At 33.7% G+C, this 22,195-nt stretch overlaps 1 protein-coding gene across 1 annotated transcript in view; it reads left to right on the top strand.

The window, feature by feature from the left end:
* The first annotated feature begins 11,009 nt into the window (after positions 1 to 11,009).
* LOC104897716 (cyanidin 3-O-glucoside 5-O-glucosyltransferase (acyl-glucose)-like) overlaps positions 11,010 to 22,195 on the top strand; it is a 28,739-nt gene continuing 17,553 nt past the window's right edge. Inside the window, exons 1-3 of the mRNA XM_057395858.1 lie at positions 11,010 to 11,081; positions 12,363 to 12,415; positions 13,423 to 13,495. The gene's annotated coding sequence lies outside the window, so the exon portion shown is untranslated. The remainder of the gene's footprint in view (positions 11,082 to 12,362; positions 12,416 to 13,422; positions 13,496 to 22,195) is intronic.

The following is a 22,195-nucleotide window of genomic DNA, read 5'->3' as shown; positions in this document are numbered from 1 at the left end:
AGAGAAACTCCTGGTAACCAGCTGTTTGAGTCCCACAAAGACTCCAAACACTCCAAAAAAAAAAAACTTAAATTAAGTGGGCCCAATAACCAAAGAGCTGGGGAAAGAAGATAAATCTAGCGCGTGGATTTTTCCCTCAAAAAACAAGAGAGTGAAGAAGAAAGCAAGAGATCGGAAAAAAGACAAATCACCATCCCATAAGAAGAGAGAGAAAAAAGAAATACTGAGAGGAAAAATAAATCTTCATTCTTATACTGGTTTTTTTTTCTTTCTTTCCTCTATCTTCAAGTTTTTTTCTCACTCTAAAATAAAGTTTCCATTCTAATTTTTAGGTTGTAAATTTATTTAAACACTCATCTCTTCTCTATTTTCTAGAAATTCTTGATTTAATTTTGTTTGTAATTAGAATCATTTGCCTGTAATTTCTTATAAACTTTTTGTATTAGATCTAGATTTTTGATTTGTTGATAATGATTATTTCGAATGCATTACTTGTTTTTGTTGGATGCATTAATGTATTTATGTATCTTGTGTACTGGACGAAATTGTAATATTCAACTTTTACATATATTCGGTTTTTTCATTTGATTATTTTGTGATTGTTGTACCGATTCTCGTCGAGCTTTCAATTGTGGAAAAATTTACAAAATATTTAATGTCAAGATCATTGTTACTCAAAAGTGGTTTCTTCAAATAATATATGGGTATTTGATACTACTTGGTAAGTTCAATTATCCTGAATTGGTACAAAGAACAAGTGAGTTTGGTAGAATTGGTACCAAATATGTGATACTAATAATGAAATTGGTACTAATTGTTCTATGTATGGTACCAATATCATATTGGATTGGTCATTGGTGTCAAATGTTTTATCTTATTATTTTGTCGGGAGGTCGATACCAACTTAGTAACAACGTGGTACCACGTTCGTGAAAACATATAATTAATTAGTAGCATATTTACATTCAATTGGTACCAATCTCAATATTAGTTTGAATTAAGTATGAGAATATTGTTTGAATTAAGTATGAGAAGAATGTTAGAATTAAGCAATTTGGATTTTTAGATGTTTTTTAAAACAAGAAAAAAGGATGACATTACAAATAGCAAGGGAAAAAAAAAATTAAAGATCACATTGATTGAATGATGAGAAATTGAAAAAAGAGAGTTCATGTTGCAATCACTGAATAGAAAAAAAATATATAAGAGAAAAGTAGGTTCATTAATCAAGGATATTAATTATGAGAAATCATTCATTTTGCTAAAGAGGTTTTTGAAAAAGCTTGTTTTATAACTTGTTTAATTGTTTTTGTTGAGTTATTGAGGTATTCATTGAGATTACTCATGAAAGTAAGCTAAGTAATGATATGGTGGTAGTTTTGTAACTTGTTTAATCGTTTATGTTGAGTTATTGAGTTATTCATTGAGATTACTTACACTAGTGGAAAAATGAAGAAGGGCTGCGCTAAAAAAGGCATGTAGGGCTGCGCTTTTTGACAGCAGCCCTTTCAGTAGCAGCCCTTCACTTTTTAAGTAGGGCTGCGCTAGAAAAGCGCAGCCCTTAAGCTAGAAGGGCTGCGCTAGTTAGGAAAAAGCGCAGCCCTTCTAGCCCAGAAGGGCTGCGCTAGTTAGGAAAAAGCGCAGCCCTTCTGGGCTAGAAGGGCTGCGCTTTTTCCAAACTAGCGCAGCCCTTCCTACCAAAAAAAAATAAAAAAAAAAAAAAAATTTTTTTGTCATTTTTTTACTCATAATCTCACATTTTCTGAAATTAAACAGAAGAGAAGAGAAACGAAACGAAAATACTAAACCCAAAACAATAAAAAGAATGAAACGAAAATGAAAAAAAGGAACAAAAACTAATATACAAAGAGAAGTATACAATAAGTATACAAGAACATTAATCAAAACAAAGATGAAAATACAAGAAATTATATACAAAGAGAAGTATACAAGAACATTAATCAAAATAAACAAAGAGAAGTATACAAGAATAACATTAATCAAAATAAACAAAGAGAAGTATACAAGAACATTAATCAAAACAAAGAGAAGTATACAAGAACATTAATCAAAACAAAGAGAAGTATACAAGAACATTAATCAAAATAAATAAACAAAGAGAAGTATACAAGAACATTATAGATCTGAAAATACAAGAACTACAACCTAATAATGTTTAAATACATAAAACAAAACCCAAATACATAATTTAAGGAGAAAAAAAAATTTCGGAAAAACTTAAAATGGCTATTTGGAGGCTTAAACGAACTCGGATGGCTTAAAAAGCCTAAACTCACGCTAGCGGTGAGTTTGACTCGTTGGCTCGTTCCGCTTCCGAAAAGGTATCACAATAGGCAATCGGACTCCGTCCCATGTTTAGTGCAAAATATTTCAAGGTTTTTGTCGCAAATGTTTATGGGATTTTTGAGAGAGAAGAGAGATGAGAGAGAAGAGAGGATGAGGAGAAGGAGGAAAGGAATAATGAGGGACGTGAGAGAGGAGAGAGAATGAGGGATAATATATTTGACGAATCCCCGCTCAATATTTCAAAGCCCGCGATTCCGAAATTTCAAATTTTTCAGGAAGGGCTGCGCTTTTTAAAAAAGCGCAGCCCTACTAAGCAGAAGGGCTGCGCTTTTTAAAAAAGCGCAGCCCTTCACTTAGTAGGGCTGCGCTTTTTTAAAAGCGCAGCCCTTCTTACCTACAGAAGGGCTGCGCTTTTTAAAAAAGCGCAGCCCTACTAAGCAGAAGGGCTGCGCTTTTTAAAAAGCGCACCCTTACTTAGTAGGGCTGCGCTTTTTAAAAGCGCAGCCCTTCTTACTAGAGGGCTGCGCTTTTTAAAAAGCGCAGCCCACTATGAGGGCTGCGCTTTTTAAAAAGCGCACCTTCTGCTTAGTAGGGCTGCGCTTTTTTAAATAAGCGCAGCCCTTCACTAGTAGGGCTGTGCTTTTACGAAAGGCGCAGCCCTTCCTGCGCAGCCCTTTATGTTTTTTCCCCTAGTGTTATGAAAGTAAGTTAAGTAATGATACGGTTGGGATCATTAGTTTTTTAGTGAATGAGAGTGTTTTGGTACGGCTAATCAAATTAGTTTCTATGGTGATTATTGTTATTGTTATCATTGAGATACCTATGAATAAAAAAACCAATAAAGTCTATATCGGTACCACTTATTCAAACAAATATTTATCCAAATGATAACAAGTATATATCGTCAAAGTGGTACCAATTATATATCAGAATGGTATCAATTTTATATCAGAATGCTACCTGATTTCATGTGAGATTGGTACCAATTCAATTTTAGATAAGATTACTATTTCGATTATAAAGGCGTAAAATAGATATAGTGGTCTCTTATACGATGTCGCCTTGGAGCTTGACAACCTAATAACTAATTGCATTGTGAACTTTGCGGACGTCGCTTTGAAGCTTGATAACCTAATAACTAATTGCATTGTGAACTTTTGCGGACATCGTCTTGGATCTTGATAACCTACATCATGCCTCATACATTGGCATCCCTGTCATTCTTAAATGGTTGCAAGTGTTTCAGCCAATAAAATACAAGGAAGAGGTCAATTGAACATCATGCCAATGACATGGGGTATATTATTCGATTGGAACCATTTATGAACAACGATAGGATATCATTAGGAGAGATTTGAGCCCATTTGAAGCTAAGGGACCAAGTGTTACCATGGTACATTATGCTTCATACATTGGTACCCTCCCCATCTTACACGGGTCGCAAGTGTTTCGGTCAATAACATACAAGGAATAGGCCAATTGAACATCATGTCAATGACTTAGGGTATATCATTTGGTTGGAAGTTGGAACCGTCTATGATCAATAGTAGAATATTATTATTGGGAGAGATTTGACCCTATTTTGGGGACCAAGTGTTACCATGGTACATCAGGCTTCGTCGCTTCATACATTGGTACCCTTTCCATATTACATTGGTTGCAAGTGTTTCAGTCAATAATCTACAAGGAATATGCTAATTGAGCATCATGTCAATGACTTAGGATTTATCATTTGGTTGGAACAATATATGAATAAAAATTGGTTATCTTTGGAAGATATCGGAGCCCCTTTTGCAGCACCAAGTGGTAAATTGATACATCACGACTCATACATTGGTACCCTCCTCTTTTACATGGGTTACACGTCAAACTTTGGTATTGTCTAATGATCGTATTAGTACTCTTGACACTAGTCAATCCTATTTTTAGATTTGAGTCCAACCATTAAGTTCCCAATTCTTAGCGTCACCTTTAATATGGAATCCTTCAAACATATGATTTGATCTTAGATAAAGCATTAAGAAAGTATTAGGCTCCATTAAAGAATTTCACTTAAGGCCTTGGTACTCCTGACAGTGGTCAATTCTATTTCAGGATATGAGTCTAACCATCAAGTTCCCTCTTTCTTAGTGCCACCTTTAGTATGAAACCCTTCAATATATGATTTGATCCTAGGTAGAACATTGAGAAAGTATAAGGTTTTTTGGGTGAATTTCACATAAGTTATGGGTACGTTACACATCATACTTTGATATTATCCAGTGATTAGATTGGTACCCTTGGCATTGGTCAATCCTATTATGGGTTTGAGTCCAATCATCAAGTTCCCCTTTCTAAGTGCCACCTTTTGGCCGATGGAATCTATCCGACACATGATTTGATCTTAAATAGAGCGTGTGAGAAAATATTAGGCTCCATTAGTGAAGTTCATACAAAGACTTGGTGCCTTATACATTATACTTTGGTACCATCCACTAAACATATTAGTACCATTAACCCCGTCCAGTCCATTTTTGTATTTGAGTCCAACACATCAAGTTCTCAGTTCACAATACCATCTAAGGAATGAAATCATTCAAGTATCCGATCAGTCCTGGATAGAGTATGAGAGAAAGTATTACACTATATTGATGAAACTCACATAAGACCTTGGTATCCTACACAACTGACTTCGATACTCTTCATACAATATATTGGTACCCTTGATATTGGTCAATCATATTGATCAAGATTTGAGTACAACACATCAAGTTGCATTTCATAATATCACTTGTAACCTTTGGAACATATGATTTCATCCAAGACAGAGTATGTGATTGATTAAAAAAATATTAAACTCCATTGATGAAATCCACACAAGGCTTTTTTTTTTTTTTTTTTTTGGTGAACACACACAAGGCTTGGTACCCTATACATCTAAGTTTGATACCTTTCATGCAACAACTTAATACCATTGATATTGGTCAATCCTATTTTAGAATTTGAATCCAACACATCAAGTTTCCTTTCTTTGTATGAAGCGTCTTCTTTTTAGGAAAAGCATGTCAAGCATGAGATTGAAAGTATACAAAAAATAGATTAAAGCTTCAATTACCTTCTAACCAAATAATATATCTTATTGTAATTATTGTAGATACATTTTGCACACATGACATGATTTCTATGCTTTTATTGACCTTTTGTGATCTACCATGTCTTTAATAATTTTAAATATAATTGACTTTCATTTAGCATAAGTCAATGGCTAAACTTAGATAACTTTAACCCCATTAATCAAATAATTAAATCATAATTGGTATGCGTTTTTTAGTGATTATTGAAAACGGAAATCAAAAATCATTTTCATTTTATGTTGCTTTGTGAGATGGTTAGGTAGTAATTTATATTTCTCATATTGGTACCAAATTGATCTTATATTGGTAGCAACGTGGTCTAAAATTGGTGCCGAAATAATCTTATATTGGTACCAAAAAATATATTAGAAAGACACCTATATTATGTTATAATGGTATAGTAATCTTATATATTGGTACCAAAGTAAATTTATGAAAATACTAAAGTCATCTATTTCTTAAGTGTGCTCTTTAAGCTCAATGATTGTTTCATAAAAATGGACAAAACAAACGAACATTTATTCATTGTTATGTGTACAAGTAACAAAAGTGTCTCTCTATCTCCTCTATGATATTGTTTGGCAAGGCACTTACAATACAATGGACAAAGGTAGAAGATACATATTGATCAGTAAACACAATATCAGTCCTACTAACAACACCACCTAAGTACTTTGACTAATATTCAACTACTACCACTAGTTCTTAATTGGGGATGAACCTACCAACACACCTAGAACAATGAATCCATTGAACATTGTTCTCTGTCTCAAATCACATGTTTAGAGAAATAACAATTCTAAACAGTTGACGAGAGAAGAGGAAACTTTTACTGATTCTATGTTGAAGAGAGAAGAAGAAAAAGTTGAAGAGAGAGAAAAAAACTACTCTAAGTCGCGCGCTTATAAATCTGCTCCAATCTTATTTCTGTCTTTTTATTAAAGCGCCTAAAATGACCTATTTACCCCCGTTTTAGTCCATAAAGGACTCAGACAGTTGGACTATGAGTAGCCACTTTCCTTTCTTCTCTCTTGGCCAAACTCAACTTTATTATACTACTTGGATTTCCCTAGTGAAAAGATAGTAACTACAAAATCATGTTCGCCTATAAGTAGCCACTTTCCTTTCTTCTCTCTCTTCCCCTACCTCTTTGTTTTCTCTTTCTTTGGCCTATTCGATATTTCCAACCATCTAAGTTTCAAAACAAATTTTCTCTTTGAAATTCGATAAATATACCCATTATGAGAGTAGTTCGTTGTTTTTTTTTTATTTAATTTGCCTTCTTATAGTGGAATGTCTTTCGTTGGTATTCTCTAATCTCTCTATGATAGTGTATCTGTTTGTTTGTCTAGTTGTTAAATAAATCTTTCTTCTGATATACACTCAGAAAAATCAAATGGAAATCGTCCTCTCCCCTAAACAAGTTATTAGGTTGTCTTTTTGAAGATGTTACATGCTCTACTGACCTATAAGAGAGATATTTGACATTGCAAAATCTACTCAATTAATGATTGTATAATTGCATTTTTTTATGAACGTAACCTCTATTTAAATCAATATTTTATGAATTAAAATCTTGTAAAGTTACATGACTTTTTAGCAATGAATTAATTTTACTATTGAAAAAAGAGATAAATTGAGAAAATAACAAAAGATTGACTTCAATTGGGCCTTAGTTACATTTTATACACGACAAAGTCTTATGGAGTTTGATTATAAGATTGTTGCCTCGCGCAACACTATTCCCTGGCCCAACTCTGTTCATGGCGCTCAATCAAGTCCATAAGACTTCAGAGCATGACCATCCGTAACTAAAATGAAAGCTTGTCACATTTCATCAACTTCTTAAATCCTCCCTACAAAACAGTACTTCTTCAATTATTGTTGAAATATTTTGACGTTTACACTATTTATGTATTAACTTTGACTGAAAATACTGAAAATATTGAGGAGGGAGGTTGGGCTTGTTGGGCCGCTGGGTGAGTCACCCTATGCGAGGGCAGCCCATAATTTTTTTTTTCTTACCACGGGGTTTCTGCAGGGCTATATTTATTGGATCTTGTGAAGACAACAATTAAGCTAAAAACAGATCATCTGAGCTGCCGGATTTAAAAGATGATATTGAATGGCCACGATCTGTTAATTATTTGGTATATTTCGTTGTGGAGATTTTGGATCTAGCCATGGCGTACGCAAATTTCTTTTCTGCACAAGGGCATTTGTTACAACGAGGGTATTTGGTATATTTCGTGAAACCTCAAAGATATCTGGTAAAAAATCTGTTAATTATTGCTCTAACAAAATTATTCCCCTTAAAATAAAAATTTATTCTCTAAGTTGAGAAATTTGAGCAAGCAGCAAGTTAAATCTGTACGTTTCAATTAACATTATATATCCAAGAAATGTTTCCTCTCCTCTACTATATTGTACAGTATTTAAACTAAACTAATCAACTAATCTAACTATACTAAGAGCCCGTTCGGTATTACTGTGGTTTTTCTATTTTTTGGTTTTCAAAGTCATATGATATATGTCCTATAATGAATAAAAAATTGGTCAAATTTATTGGAAACATAATGATTTTAAAAACTGACAACTAAAAAGTGAAAACCACTTTTCATATTTCCTGTTTTTGGTTTTTTGTTTTCAAAAAAACTGAAAACTCATAACAAAAAACGATAACGAACGATCACTAAGTTGATTGATTGCAAAGACTTCTCGTTCCTGCCTCGAGAGGAAAGCTCTCTCCCCCTCCATAAGGAAAGCAAGAGCCACATAGCAGGTTTAGGCCTTGGGGGCTTGGCCACCGCCAGTCACCAATGGTCGTCGAGCCCCTCCCTTTTCCTTTTCCTTTCTAGTTTTTATTCGCTAATATGTTAGTTTTAATAAGTTTCATCTATGTGACGATTGTCTTCCTCTATATGTGTTTTGCAGTCACCTTAGTTTTTTTTTTAATGTGCGGATCTAGGGATATAGATATGGAAGCTTCATCTTGCATATTTGTAGAATTGGTAAAGCATCATTTTGAAGCTATGGGAAATTATACTACGCTGAAAATCAAGCATATGAAGGTGAAGGTCAAATTCTACATCACCATTACACCAGGATTTGACGATGTTGAGTCATGGTTGGAATTTTACCGTATCATGACAACTGTCTTAATACGCCTAGAGTGGATGAAAACTTTCAGAATGATATTTTAGTTTATCTTTTATGTAATTTTTGTTATTGTTGTAGATGTCATATGACGTTTTATTAATGATAATATTTCTATTTTCATTTAAAAAAAAATTATAATTAATTGCAAAAAGGTAATATATATAAATTGGATCTCAACTATGAAAAAGTAAAGATGAGATCCCTATCAAAGGACCAACTCAACCAAATACCTGACACTAGATATTCCACTTAGAAATGAGGGGTGGATGAGATTTGAACCCGTGACCTTTATGTCACTCTCGCTCTGATACCATGTCAAATGACCAACTCAACCAAAAATTTAAGTTGGTGGTTGGAGCCCCAAGAATAGATTTATACTCTATCAATCCCAAACAGTAAATTAGGTCCTATATATGTAAAACTACTCGTAAGAGTCTAGGATTTTTTGCACCCAAATCCCAACAAATAAAATCTGTCAAAAAAAAAAAAAAACAAATAAATAAAAGACAAGGATTAAGGTATATGGATATGATATACTCCAAAAAACATGGAACACACACCTTAATCTCTACTCCCTCCGTTTCATTTTAATCTACACACTTACACTTTTTACGCATGCCAATGCAAAACTTTGAGGACATATATCTCTAGTTTTGTATTTGTAAAAATTGTAAAAATTACATATTAATAAAATACATGTTATGATGAATCTAACAAGATCCCACATGACTATATTTTCATCCGCGTATAAATCACAAATGATGGTCAAAGTGAAATTTGTGAATAGTGTAAAATGTCAAAGTGTGTAGATTAAATTGAAACGGAGGGAGTATTATATAAGGGAAGGGGGGAGCAATGGTGTCCTCTTTTGAAACGCCTATTTTGGCCCCCCTTCCCTTTCTAAATTATTACAAAAGGAATGTCAAAATCAAAATCGGCACTTAAAGAAAACTACCGAAAATTAATTTACAACACTCACTCACAAATCACTTAAAAAAAGAAACTTTACAAATCACTCATACAATTGAGAAAATCACGTTATAAAAATCATGCAAATTAAATCACTCAAATAATCAGGAAGCTTTATTAAAACTAATTAAAATTAACATAAAAACTAAAATTACTAACCTAGAACGTCAATACATACAAAAACATTTACAAAAATTTACTTACAAATCACTATTCTCAATAATCATTCACAATTAATGGTGGGCCATGATGAAAAAATAGAGGTGTATTTGTAGTGAAATCAATTAGAAGTTAAACAAGGAAAAAAATTATTTACTTTTTTTTAATAGTGTTTCCTATATATAATAAAACGTTTACATATATTTGGACCTATCTTTTTCTATTATATACTAACGATTAATTATTAAGGTAAAAAGGTTTATGTAAAATATCATTTAAGAATTAAAGTACAACATATCGATCTCTATTATATAAGGGAAGGGGGGGAGCTATGGTGTCCCCGAATGAATAGACTATGTTAACCCCTTCCCATTCTAAATTACAAATTTACTTACAAATCAAAGGGGGCATCAAACAAAAATACCAAATATATATAACAATCACTCACAAACTACAGCCTATGAAAAAATTGACATGAAATCAAAGTGTCCACTTTCTTTACAATTTATGAATTATTGTACTTAATTCAAAAATCAACTAAAAAATTACAATATTAGAAATCATAAATAAATTCAATAAAATTTTTATTTTGTTCATAGAATTTAACTTTCGAAAGTAAAAATAAAAAAAAAATAAAAAATAATAATGGTGAGAGACTTAAGTGACAAAAACTAAACCAATCAAATTTTGCAACTAAAAACAATTATACTTTGTATGTCTAATGTTCAAATTTCGACTCTTATGCCGAAGAAAATCGAGTTTCTGTTTTGAAAAAAAATTCAAGCACGCATCGCGTGCAAAAAATTCTAGTATTTAGAAAGCAATGCATGCAGGATCCTTTCATCCAATTACTTAACTAATTAATGATAACATTGAGACTGCACTTGCTTCTCTCTCTTGCACAAAAAAAAAAAATACAGTAAGTAATAATCTATGTATATTTATGTAATATGTATTGAGTGCATGATCATTTTAACAATGACTTTAACTTAAAGTAATATTGAAATTCTTGAATGGTTCTACTAATGTTGTTGGACAGTTCCAATGTTAAAAAAAAAAAAGGAATATTGGTGGACAGTAAGTAAGATTGAAAACCTTTTCTAATCATCTATAACTTCTATATATTATGGTGGTACCTAAATAAATTCTTATGAAGCACCACAAAAACAAGTTTACAAAGCAAAATTCGAACAAAGTTGAATAATCATGTCTTTTACAACAAATTCTCCTCTATTAATGTCTTTTGTGATTGTACTAATAATAATATCAACGAATTTATTACTTCAACCTTCCATAATCGTTGTATCGTTGGAGTTTACAAGAGATGACTTCCCTTCTGATTTCATCTTCGGCTCTGGCACATCTGCTTACCAGGTTATTCATGCACCCTATTCGTTAATTTGTTTGATCAATCCTGTAACGTGTACTTTCATAATATTAATTTTTTATATTTTTTATTAATACGAAATTGAAAAAAATTGAAAAATCTAATTCCTTTATGTTAAGTTTAGTGACATTGCTATCATAGTTTTTTTTAAAGAACATTTCTTTTGAGGGGATTTTTTTTTAAAGAGAAATTTCATTAATTGAAGGCCAAACGACATCTAGAATAGATATTAAAGAAAAACAAGATACAATTAAACAAGGTTAAATCAAATTCGTCTTCGAATAAACTATAATGAACGAGATCGAGCAATACAGCGCAGCCCCCTTGTATTTGCTGAATCAAACAACTATTGATGAGGAAGTCTATCATTCTGACATAGTTTGGGAAGAGCCTTCTTGATCGAGCTATGTTAATCACATCCGAGATTCCAATACCTTCATGTTGAGTTTTGAACTTCAACCAATAAGAACAATTTCTCATACCTAAAAATAAAACAACCACACTCACAACTCCCATAGGGGAGAAGGAGATCTCCACAACAGAGACTAAAAACCCCATAACAGGATTTGAAGAAATCTCATAAAGAGATACTAATTTATTCAACAAAACAAGAAAATAAACTAAAAACTGAAAATAAAAGGAAAAAGGGGGCTTACCATGGATGAAATCATCCATGGCAGCCCCTAACTGATGAACAAGAAGTAGGGGAGGCTAGGGTTTTAGAGAGAAAAAGAGAAAGAGGGAGGCTAGGGTTTTTTTTTCTTTTGAGGGGATTTTTTTTTAAAGAACATGGTTGTAAAAAAAAAAAGTGAAATACGTAAGTCCTTACTATTTATCCTGTTACATATCAAATACTTCCTCCATTTTTTTAATCAGTGACACATTTCTTCCAAAAACTCTCATATTGAAGGGAAAAATGTGTCACTTATTAAAAAACGAAGGTTAGTAATATCCAGGTCTCATTTGGTTCAGATGGGAAGTAATTTCCCATGGGAATTTACATTTTATGAGAAATTATTTCCCTTGTTAATTTCCTAAGAATTAAACAAAATTGTTTGGTTGATACCACAGGAAATTGTATTTTCCTTGGAATTTGTATTTCCTATGCTTCTGCCATTTCCCTCCAACCAAACACAACACCCATAATGTATTTCCTAGGAATTTGTATTTCCAAGGGAAATAACTTCCAACCAAACAAGTGTTTTTCCTTTCAATTGCACACAACCGATATCATTATTCAGTTATTTGTGTCTTTCAAACAAACGCAGGTTGAGGGGGCAGCTTCCGAGGATGGAAGGACTCCGAGCATATTTGATACGTTGTCACTTTCACTTGGCAGTTAGTTTTTGATCTCCCTATAACATTAGTCGATGTAAATTAAGGGTTTTTCGACTGATTGATATATAATTCATCTGTTCTGTTTTAAATAAAATATTGGGTGAAATGACATTATTTATCAATCAAATTTGACTCCAATTTATCGGTGTTATATCAAGAAAAACATAGTCCAGTGGGATCTTGTCAGATTCGTCTCAATGCATACTATCAAATTATAACTTTTTTATATTTTTTACGTGTGCACAACTAAAGATATTAATGATCAAAAAAGCGCGTTGAGCTGCGTGAAAAAGCAAACGTTTCATTTAAAACAGAATGGAGGAAGTATCTACTTATTAGATAGACTATCTATTAAAAATAAATGATCAATTAATGCAACTTATTTCCATTTTTAGCTTCTTATATACAACCATTAGAGCTGCATATAGCTTTTTCCTAAAAATATACAATTAAAAAATAATCAACTTTAATAAGTTGTACTTTACTAATTAAAATTCTCTTAGTCTTACAATATAGTGTTTACTTCTTTCTTTTTACGGAAATTAAGGAGATTGGAGGGAGTAGTAGGATTTTAAAAAAAATAATTAATAAAGCAATTTATCTTGGAGCTACTCCTCTTATTTTTATTTTCTTTCAAAAAAAGAAATCAAAAGCAATAAAGTTTCCTTGGAATGATGCAAAACAATAAATAGTAGCACATAATTTAAAAACAAGGTAGGAAAGAAGTTTGTGTAAAAATTAAGGATAATTTAGTCAAAACAAATTAATAAAAGTTGAAGTAGGCACAATATTTCGGAACACTCAAAATGAAATGTAAACACTATATTATGAAACGGATGAAGTAATATTTATTTCTAATAGGTTGACCATAGTCTAGATAGACAAATTTTTATCCTTTCCAAAATAAGAAAAAGTCATGTATTTTTTTAGAATTTTAGAATCTTTCTTTCTAGGGATAGAATTTAGATTCATTGAATGTTAATTGTTAAGTGCATTAACTGTTGTAGGTAGAAGCGGTGGATTTACTGGGGAAGTGGCTTGTGATGAATACCACAAATACAAGGTAAAAAAAAGAATTACTACATCCGTTTCTTTTTAATTGTTACACTTTGACATTTTACACTATTCACAAATTGCACTTTGAACATCGTTTGTGGTATATACATGAATAAAAACATAGTCATGTGGGATCTTGTTAGATTCATATTAGTATGTATTTTATTAATATGTAGTTTTTATATTTTTTACAAATACAAAATTAGAGATATAAAGGCTCAAAGCAGTGCATCGGCATGCGTGAAAAGTGTAAGTGTAACAATTAAAAAGAAACGAAGGTAGTATATCTCTAAAAATATGATGAGTCTAATCCTCAATTAAAAACAACAAAGCTTGCGTGGTGGAAATGGTGGGAAATTCACTTTGTAATTCTAAGGTAATAAGTTCGAACCCCACTACTTACTTGTGCTTGAGAGTAAAAAATTTCTTATATCTCCCCTACTCTAAAACATTTGTCTGTGTAGTTAGGTTGGCTGATTTGCGAGAGATGCTGGTCTAATAAAGTCTTTCTTCTTATCAAATATTCTTAAACGAGATTGTACAATAAATTATTTATTGTGAGACGTAAATAGCATTTTGCTTAAAAACTTATAAGGTTAAAAGTTAGCCGTCAGACGTGAACAACTTTGATGGGTAAATGTTTGCTCTAAATTAAATGCTCCACTTTCACTTATATAAAAGTGACTTATTTAGAGTAAAAAACTACCCTTTATTTACCCCTTTTAACTTAAAAAATGATTCATTTTGATTTTAAAAATGACTCATTTTGATTAAAAGTATAGTAATCTCCTAATGATTAGAATAAATTGTAATGATTAAATTATTGTATTATAGAAGACTATTCTATTATAAAAAAATTGGAAGAAAAATAAGTCGGATCAGGTTCGGAGTCGGATGTTCGGATTTTAAGTCGGATGTCCGGATTTTAAGTCGGGTCGGATCTCGGAGTCGGATGTTTGGATTTTAAGTCGGGTCGGATCGGATTTTCAAAGTCGGATGTCGGAGTCAGACTTAGATTTAAAATCCGACATTATGTAGGGTCGGAGTCGGATTATGCATAATCCGGTCCAAGTCCGACCCATTGCCATTCCTAGACTCAAGTAAACCATACACTTTCATAAAAAATCATCAACAATTTTTTTTCTAAAATTCTTAAATAATCTGAACTAATAATGTTATCATGGAATATTTTCTGATCAACTAAATTTAAAAGGGAACTTTTTGTCAAATGCGGATTGTCTTGTCAAAAAAGCGAGAGGTGTAGATGATTGTATGAACAAGATTAGGGCCTTACCCCAACTCCCTAATTTTTGTGTAACTACATACATCTCAGATTATAATAACTCTTTATTTAGTTAGTTTTGTGTTCCTTTATTCACCAAAAAAAAAAAGTTGCTATGTGTTAATTGAAACCCTTTCATTTTAATCTCATCAATTGTTGCATTAAATAAACCAAACACTTTTAAGTTGCAACTGAAAAGACATTTAAATAAGTATTGGATTTCGATTATGGTTTACTTAAATCTGTAATTGAAGAGATCGAAATGGAAGAGTTACAACTAACAAAGTGACTACTTTAAAAAAATTGCATTTGATAAAAATTTCTTTTGAAAAAGTTTGATATGCGCCTGTACTTGGCTAGCTACTATGCATATTGTTTTAAAATTTATCTACTACTTCTATTACTATCTATGATTCTTACTTTTTCTAATATAATGTATATAAGCTGCACATAAATTTATCAAATTGAGATAAGTGTTATGCTTAAATCTTAATTTTTTATTTATATATTTCGCCCAATACGGAATCAAATCATGTTGACTACTAATAATTGATAATGATAAATCAATTTGGTTCAAAGTGAAGTTAAACTAGGTAATTCATATAATCTTTATATAACCATAACTAAATTGATCTAAACCAAACATAATTCAACCAACCTAGCTAACAATCTTTTAAAGAACTTTACTACGCAATTCCTCTTGGACTTTTTTACTTGCTATATATATCCATTTTTGATGCCTTCTCTTTAATCTGTTTTGACAAAAGTTTCTATCTATACTTTAATTTCAAGACTCCACATTCACACATCTTTTTTCTTTTCTTTTTCCCGAATATGTACAAATATAAGGCAGATCAGATGCATCAAGTAAATATACTTATAACAAAATGAAGCCCCTATTATAAATAGATACGTGATTTGGAAAAGTTTGGGAAAGAGGTATCAGTAATAGAAAAGAGAGAAAAGAGTGTATTCATTGTACTTGAGAAAAATATTAAATTTTTCCAATTGGGTTTAACCTCAATACTGCCCATTAAGTCCCTAGAAGATGTGGCTCTGTATTGAAAACCTTTATACACATGTCAAAATCCGACCCTATATATAAAAACTAATAATGGAGTACAAATGGAAAGGCACATCATTTCATGCATGAGCCAATCACACTATTAGGAGCGTAATTAATGGTTCAACTAACGAATTGTTCAACTAATCCACTTAGGGTAATATAGCTGGAAGGAAGGTTTAAATCAATTAGTAATGCCACGAGGATCAGATCAAACTTTCATTTGTCACATACTTGCATGCACGTACGTAACTTTTTTGCATATTTCCTTTTCCTCCACATCAAGTCAATGGAATCCATGTGTAGCCGAGACGATCAAGTAGTACTTAGTCTAATGATTTGCCTTGTATTTAACTTTGAGGTTATGGATCAACTTTCATTAGAGGCACTTTGGGGGTGGGGATGTCCCTTTACCATCCCCCCTACTCCTAAGAGGCCTTGCCTGCAAACCTAGATCGGGGTGACCCGTGCGAGGTTTCGGTCTGGTTAGGGCGCCTTCTTCTTACCTTATTAAAAAAAAGTGTAAACGAGGGGGGAGTCAGGATTCTCAATCAAGGGTAGCATAAAAAAACTACACAGTAGAGATTCATAAATCACAAGACTAAAATATAATTCACGCTAAACACTTATAACCCTTGTTAAAAAATATGGTATGATAATATTATAGGAAATTATTTCCCATGATTTGAATTCGGTCTGTTTACAATTTTAATGTCCTAGATTTAACATTTTTCAATTGTACTTGAAAGTTTGGGCTACTCGAAAAAGAGGTTATTTGATGCTACTCTAGTCATACCAATTATATAAATTGTTATATTAATTCATATGTTGTGTTCGATTGGGTATATATAGTGGTGGAATTTTTATTACTGATGGCAAGAAAATGTGCTCTTATGTTATTAACTTCAACAAAATATCAAAATTTCAAAACACTTACTAGTTAATTTTAGATATATTAATAGTTAAAATTGTATATTGTCAAATATGAATTTTTTTTTATTAAGTAGAAAGGAGTTTTACATAGTTCAATAACTTTATGTAAGAGGACAACATTTGGTTTAATATTCTACTTAGAATTTACAAGTGTGTTTGAGACTTTGATGAAGATGGAAAAGATAAGAAAAAAAAGAAGAAAAAAAAAAGAGAAAAAGGAAAAAAAAGAAACAAAAAAATACTAATATTGTACTCCCTCTGTATTTTTTTTTATCTTTCTCACTTAGAATCTTGACACTATTCACAAGTAGAGAGAATCTTTTAGATTTTTCTCAATATATAAGAAAAAATATGGGTTTTTTCACCATATACCCCTGACAAATTTTTTTTGCACTGTATACCCTTTCAACTTTCCAAATTCATAATATACCCCTCACATTTCGAAAAATACATCAACTTACCCTTTTGACTAACGGTGTTAGACTTCCGTTATTCATTAACCACTAATCCTCTCTAACCCTAATTAACTAACCTAAATTAAACCCTAACCCTAACCCCCACTGCCAGATCACCCCACCCCTTACCCCCACTGCCACATCACCCCCACTGCCACATCACCGCCTCACCTTACCCTCACTGCCACATCACCCCCTCACCACCACCTCCTCACCACCACCCCTCCCCATCCCCAGCAACCCCCTCCCCACTCCCCTGACCCCCACCCTCACCCCACCGGATTTTCGCACCTGACCCTATCTCCACCCTGACCAGATTTTCGCACCAACCCCACCCCACACCGGATTTTCGCACCTGACCCTACCCCCACCCTGACCGGATTTTCGCACCAACCCCACCCCACACCGGATTTTCGCACCTGACCCTTACCCCCACCCTGACCGGATTTTTGCACCTGACCCCTAACCCCACCCTACTGACCGGATTTTTGCACCTGACCCCTACCCCACCCTGACTGGATTTTCGTCGACCCCACCCCACCGGATTCTCTGCTATGAAATCGTTGCACAACCCCCACACCACCCTCGCATCACTCCTAAAACCCTCACACCTTCCCTAAAAATCCTCGCACCTCCCTTAAAAATCCTCGCACCTCCCCTAAAAATCCTCGCACCTCCCCTAAAAATCCTCGCACCACCCCCAAAAACCTCGCACCATCATCGTACCTCCCTGAAAAACATCGCACCATCCCTGATAAAAGCCAAATTTCATCCCGAAAGCAATTTTGCGAAGGGGGGGGGGGTGGATTGCAGTGTGGGGTAACTGGAGTGGGGGTGGGAGTGGGACTGTAGTGGTGGGACTGCAGGGGGGGGGGGAGTGGGCCTGCTGCGGGGTGTCGGAAGGTAGAGGGGGTTGCGGTGCTGTGGGCGGCGGAAGGGGGAGGGTTCGGCGCTGCGGGTGGCGGAGGAGGGGGCTTCGGGGGTGGTGGGGAGGGGGACTGCAGTGGTGAGGGTGGGGGTGGGGGTGTGAGTGGGGGATGGGGTTAGGGTTAGGGTATTAGGGATAGATTATTAGGGTTAGGGTTAGGTTTAGGGTTAGATTTAGGTTAGTTAAGTAGGATTAGAAGGTGATTAGGGGTTAATGACTAACGGAGTTTAACGCCGTTAGTCATTAAGGGTAACTGGATGTATTTTTTCAAAAGTGAGGGGTATATGGTGAATTTCAAAAGTCAAAAGGGTATATGGTGCAAAAAAAAATTTGTTAGGGGTATATGGTGAATTTCAAAAGTCGAAAGGGTATATGGTGCAAAAAAAAATTTGTTAGGGGTATATGGTGAAAAAACCGAAAAAATATAGTCATGTGGGGTCTTGTTTGATTCGTCTCAATGAATACTTTATTAATATTCAATTATTATAATTTTTACTAATAGGTAATGAAAGATAATTAATGTTGAAAAAATGCATTGGCAAACGTGCAAAGTCAAAGTAGGAAAGATAAAAAAATACAGAGGGAGTACTATGCGGGGAATGGAATTGAACCTGGGTGATGAAGTTTTATTAAATGAAAATCAACCACTCCGGCACGCGAAGTGCAACATATACTTTGCTAGTTCTTTATTTTTCTATTTTTTGTTTTCCCAGCCAAAATTTTTTTTGAATTTTTTTTTACAGGTAACATATGCTACCCCTTGTTATTTAATAACTCCTTCCCTAGGCGTAACAAACCCTATAAGGTTGCTAGTTGGTACCCTCTTGATCAAGATTATTTCTTATAGGCTGTAGCTAGCTTTTTCCAGTTGGATGATCATCCCAGATTATTAGATGTAGTGTCATTTTAAAAGCAATTAATGTTTGGTTCAGTTTTGGTAAGCTTGATAATTTTAAGCATTTCTCTAAGTGTATTGATTTTTTTTTTGATAAATTTTCTTTAAGTGTATTATCTTTTACGGATTAGCAGAAGAATCAAGATTTTTCTATTAGGAAGATTGTTGAGAGTGTAATCCACATGTGTCCCACATTGGAAGAATTGAAAGTATATGACTAATATATAAGCTAATGGGTTACTCCACCTATAACCATATGGTTTTAGGATGGAACCCCATTGGGCTTGTATGTGGTCATACTCTTCTCTTGTGTGGGCTTGTGCCGAGCCCATTGAGATTTGACATGGTATCAGAGCCGACGATCTCGGCCCAGGGTATGTGGCCCATTAAATGCAAGATGGAAGGTTTGATCTGTTTGGAGCACGTTGCCCAACAGAATTGTGTCCCAAGTAGGGGCGCCCCAAGTAGGGGATTGTTGACCTCATGTTGGAAACCCAAGAAGGGCCAACGAGGTGTATGTGACCTATCCAATTGCAAGTTTAAAGGTGGCACACATGTGAGGGGGAGTGTTGAGAGTGTAATCCACATGTGTCCCACATTGGAAGAATTGAAAGTATATGACTAATATATAAGCTAATGGGTTAATCCACCTATAACCATATGATTTTAGGATGGAACCCCATTGGGCTTGTATGTGGTCATACTCTTCTCTTGTGTGGGCTTGTGCCGAGCCCACTGAGATTTGACAAAGATCGAGTAGTGATCGTTTACATAATAATTCATTGAGAAATGATATATTGTTATCGACAATGCAACTTCTAATAGATATCCAAAACGACCGAAAAAGCCATGGCATGCATATGATGCGAGTCTTCCTTAGTTCTGCTATGCCGCTAGTGATAATGAGTGGAGTTTAATTAGCTCAAGCTTAGAATTGTTATTCAAGTCAATTGACTTGTAATCGAGTTTAACTAGTGTTAAGATTATATGCTGCTGGTCTCATAATGCTAGTTCGCCTTTTGCTTGTAACTAACTTCTATTAATTGTAATAGAAAGTAGTTAGTTTGTTTTCCCTCTCTTGTACAACTTCTACTATAAAAGTAGAATCACAACTTGAATTATTCATTCAATACAATTACATTCATTCTAATTTTACACAATCAATTTCTCTCTTCTTTATCTCTCAGAATCCATGAAAGCTTACAAATATTTCATGGCAAAAATGAATTTTAGTTATGAAAACTAACATGGTATAAGAGTTACTGCTCTTTTTTCTTCTGCAATTCAGCTGATCTTAGCATTTTCATCTGATTAATCGAAGATTCTGGTTTGTAATTCTTAAATTTCTCGAAAAATCTTTCTCTAAACATTTATTCTGTTCTTTTCTCTGAAATTCGTTGATTGATATTGTTACATTGTGATTCTGAAAAATTAGAAGTTGAGATAAATTAAACTTTATGTTGCTGAATTTTCTTGATTGAAATTATGAGAAAACTATTGTTTTCATCTACATTTGTTGTAGTTCAGCTCTCAGATTGATCTTAAACTTCAAAATTAGGATCAATTTCTTATTTATGATTTCAATTCTAAATTCTACCTTCTCTTTCCTTATAACCTGATTCATTCTTCATTTTCCTTCTAAAAAATGTCTGCTACACCTACAGTACCAGAGCTTACACATAATCCTACTTTTGTCTATTATCTTTATCTTGCTGATAACACATCTCAACAGCTAGTATCTTCTATTTTTGATAGAATTGGTTATTATGATTGGAAAAGAATGATGGCTATAAGTCTTAGTTCAAAGAATAAAACGAGTTTTGTTGATGGTTCTTTACCCAAACCTACTGTACCTAAGGAGGCAACAACATGGGAACATGCTAATAACATGATTTGTGGCTGGATTCTAAAGCCACTAGGACCTATGATTGTGAAAAGTGTTTTACACTTACCTAGTACTCGAGCTATATGGCTAGACCTAGAGGAGAGGTTTAGTCATTCCTCTGTAGCTCAATTATATTCACTATAACAAGAATTAGCCAATTCGAATCAAGAGAATGATGACAATTCATCATTTTTCACTAAGATGAAGGTCCTCTGGGATCAATTAGATGATGTTGTACCAATTTCATATTGTGAATGTGGAAAAGGTACTTGTAGTCTTACTAAACAATTCTTGAAGATAGAATAAGATCAGAGATTAGTTCACTTTCTTATGAAGCTGAAGGAGGCTTATCAACAAGCCAGGACTAAGATCTTGATGATGGAATCATTATCACTTATAAATCAGGCTTACAGACGTCTTCTTCAAGAACATCAATGTGTTTTTAATACTCAATATAATGATCTTATGGCTTTAGATATAAATAAGAGGTTCTATTCAAATCTAAATAAGAACTATAAGGAACCTATTCCATCTGGTAATACATCAGGAATAAAGAGGGGATCTCACTATTATTGTACTCATTGCAAAATACTTGACCATAGTGTTAAAAGGTGTTTCAAGCTACATGGCTACCCTGCTGACTGGAACCCTAATCCTCAGAAGAAATTTGTTGTTGTAACTATTGTTCAACCAACATTTTGTTCTCCTAAAGACAACACTCCTTCTACTTCTATTTCAGTAGATCAGTACAACCACTTGATCAATTTACTTGGTGGAGAGCCCAAGTCTACTGAGACAACTCCAACAACCTTGTTTGCTGTGGAGCATCAGACTATATTTTTTGTGATCTTTTCCTATTCTCTGATTACAAACTGGTTGATAATGGTCACAACAATCATATTACAATTCCTGATGGCAGAAGAGTTCAAATAACTCATACGGGGACCGTTCAATTAACTGGTCTTATTACCTTGGATTATGTTCTCTATATCCCTGGATTTTGATTCAACCTAGTTTCCGTGCCTAATATGTGTCCAACAATGAAGTGTTCTCTGTAATTTACTGATGACTCTTGTATCCTACACGACCCTTCCCTGACAGCATCTATTCTTCTTAGTAATCTGCACAATGGTATTTAATTTGCTGCTCTTGCTCATGGCTACAATGGTTCTGCCTTTTGCTCTAATTTCATCTTAAATGTTGCTTCTGAAGAATTGTATAAAAATAATGCTATCTCTGTTGTTTCTTATGATGCCAAATTGTGGC

The sequence above is a fragment of the Beta vulgaris genome, chromosome 6, assembly GCF_026745355.1.
Source record: "Beta vulgaris subsp. vulgaris cultivar EL10 chromosome 6, EL10.2, whole genome shotgun sequence".
Lineage (NCBI taxonomy): Eukaryota > Viridiplantae > Streptophyta > Magnoliopsida > Caryophyllales > Amaranthaceae > Beta > Beta vulgaris.
Note: the sequence above shows the minus strand (reverse complement) of the source record. Positions and strands in the feature narration are given on the sequence as shown.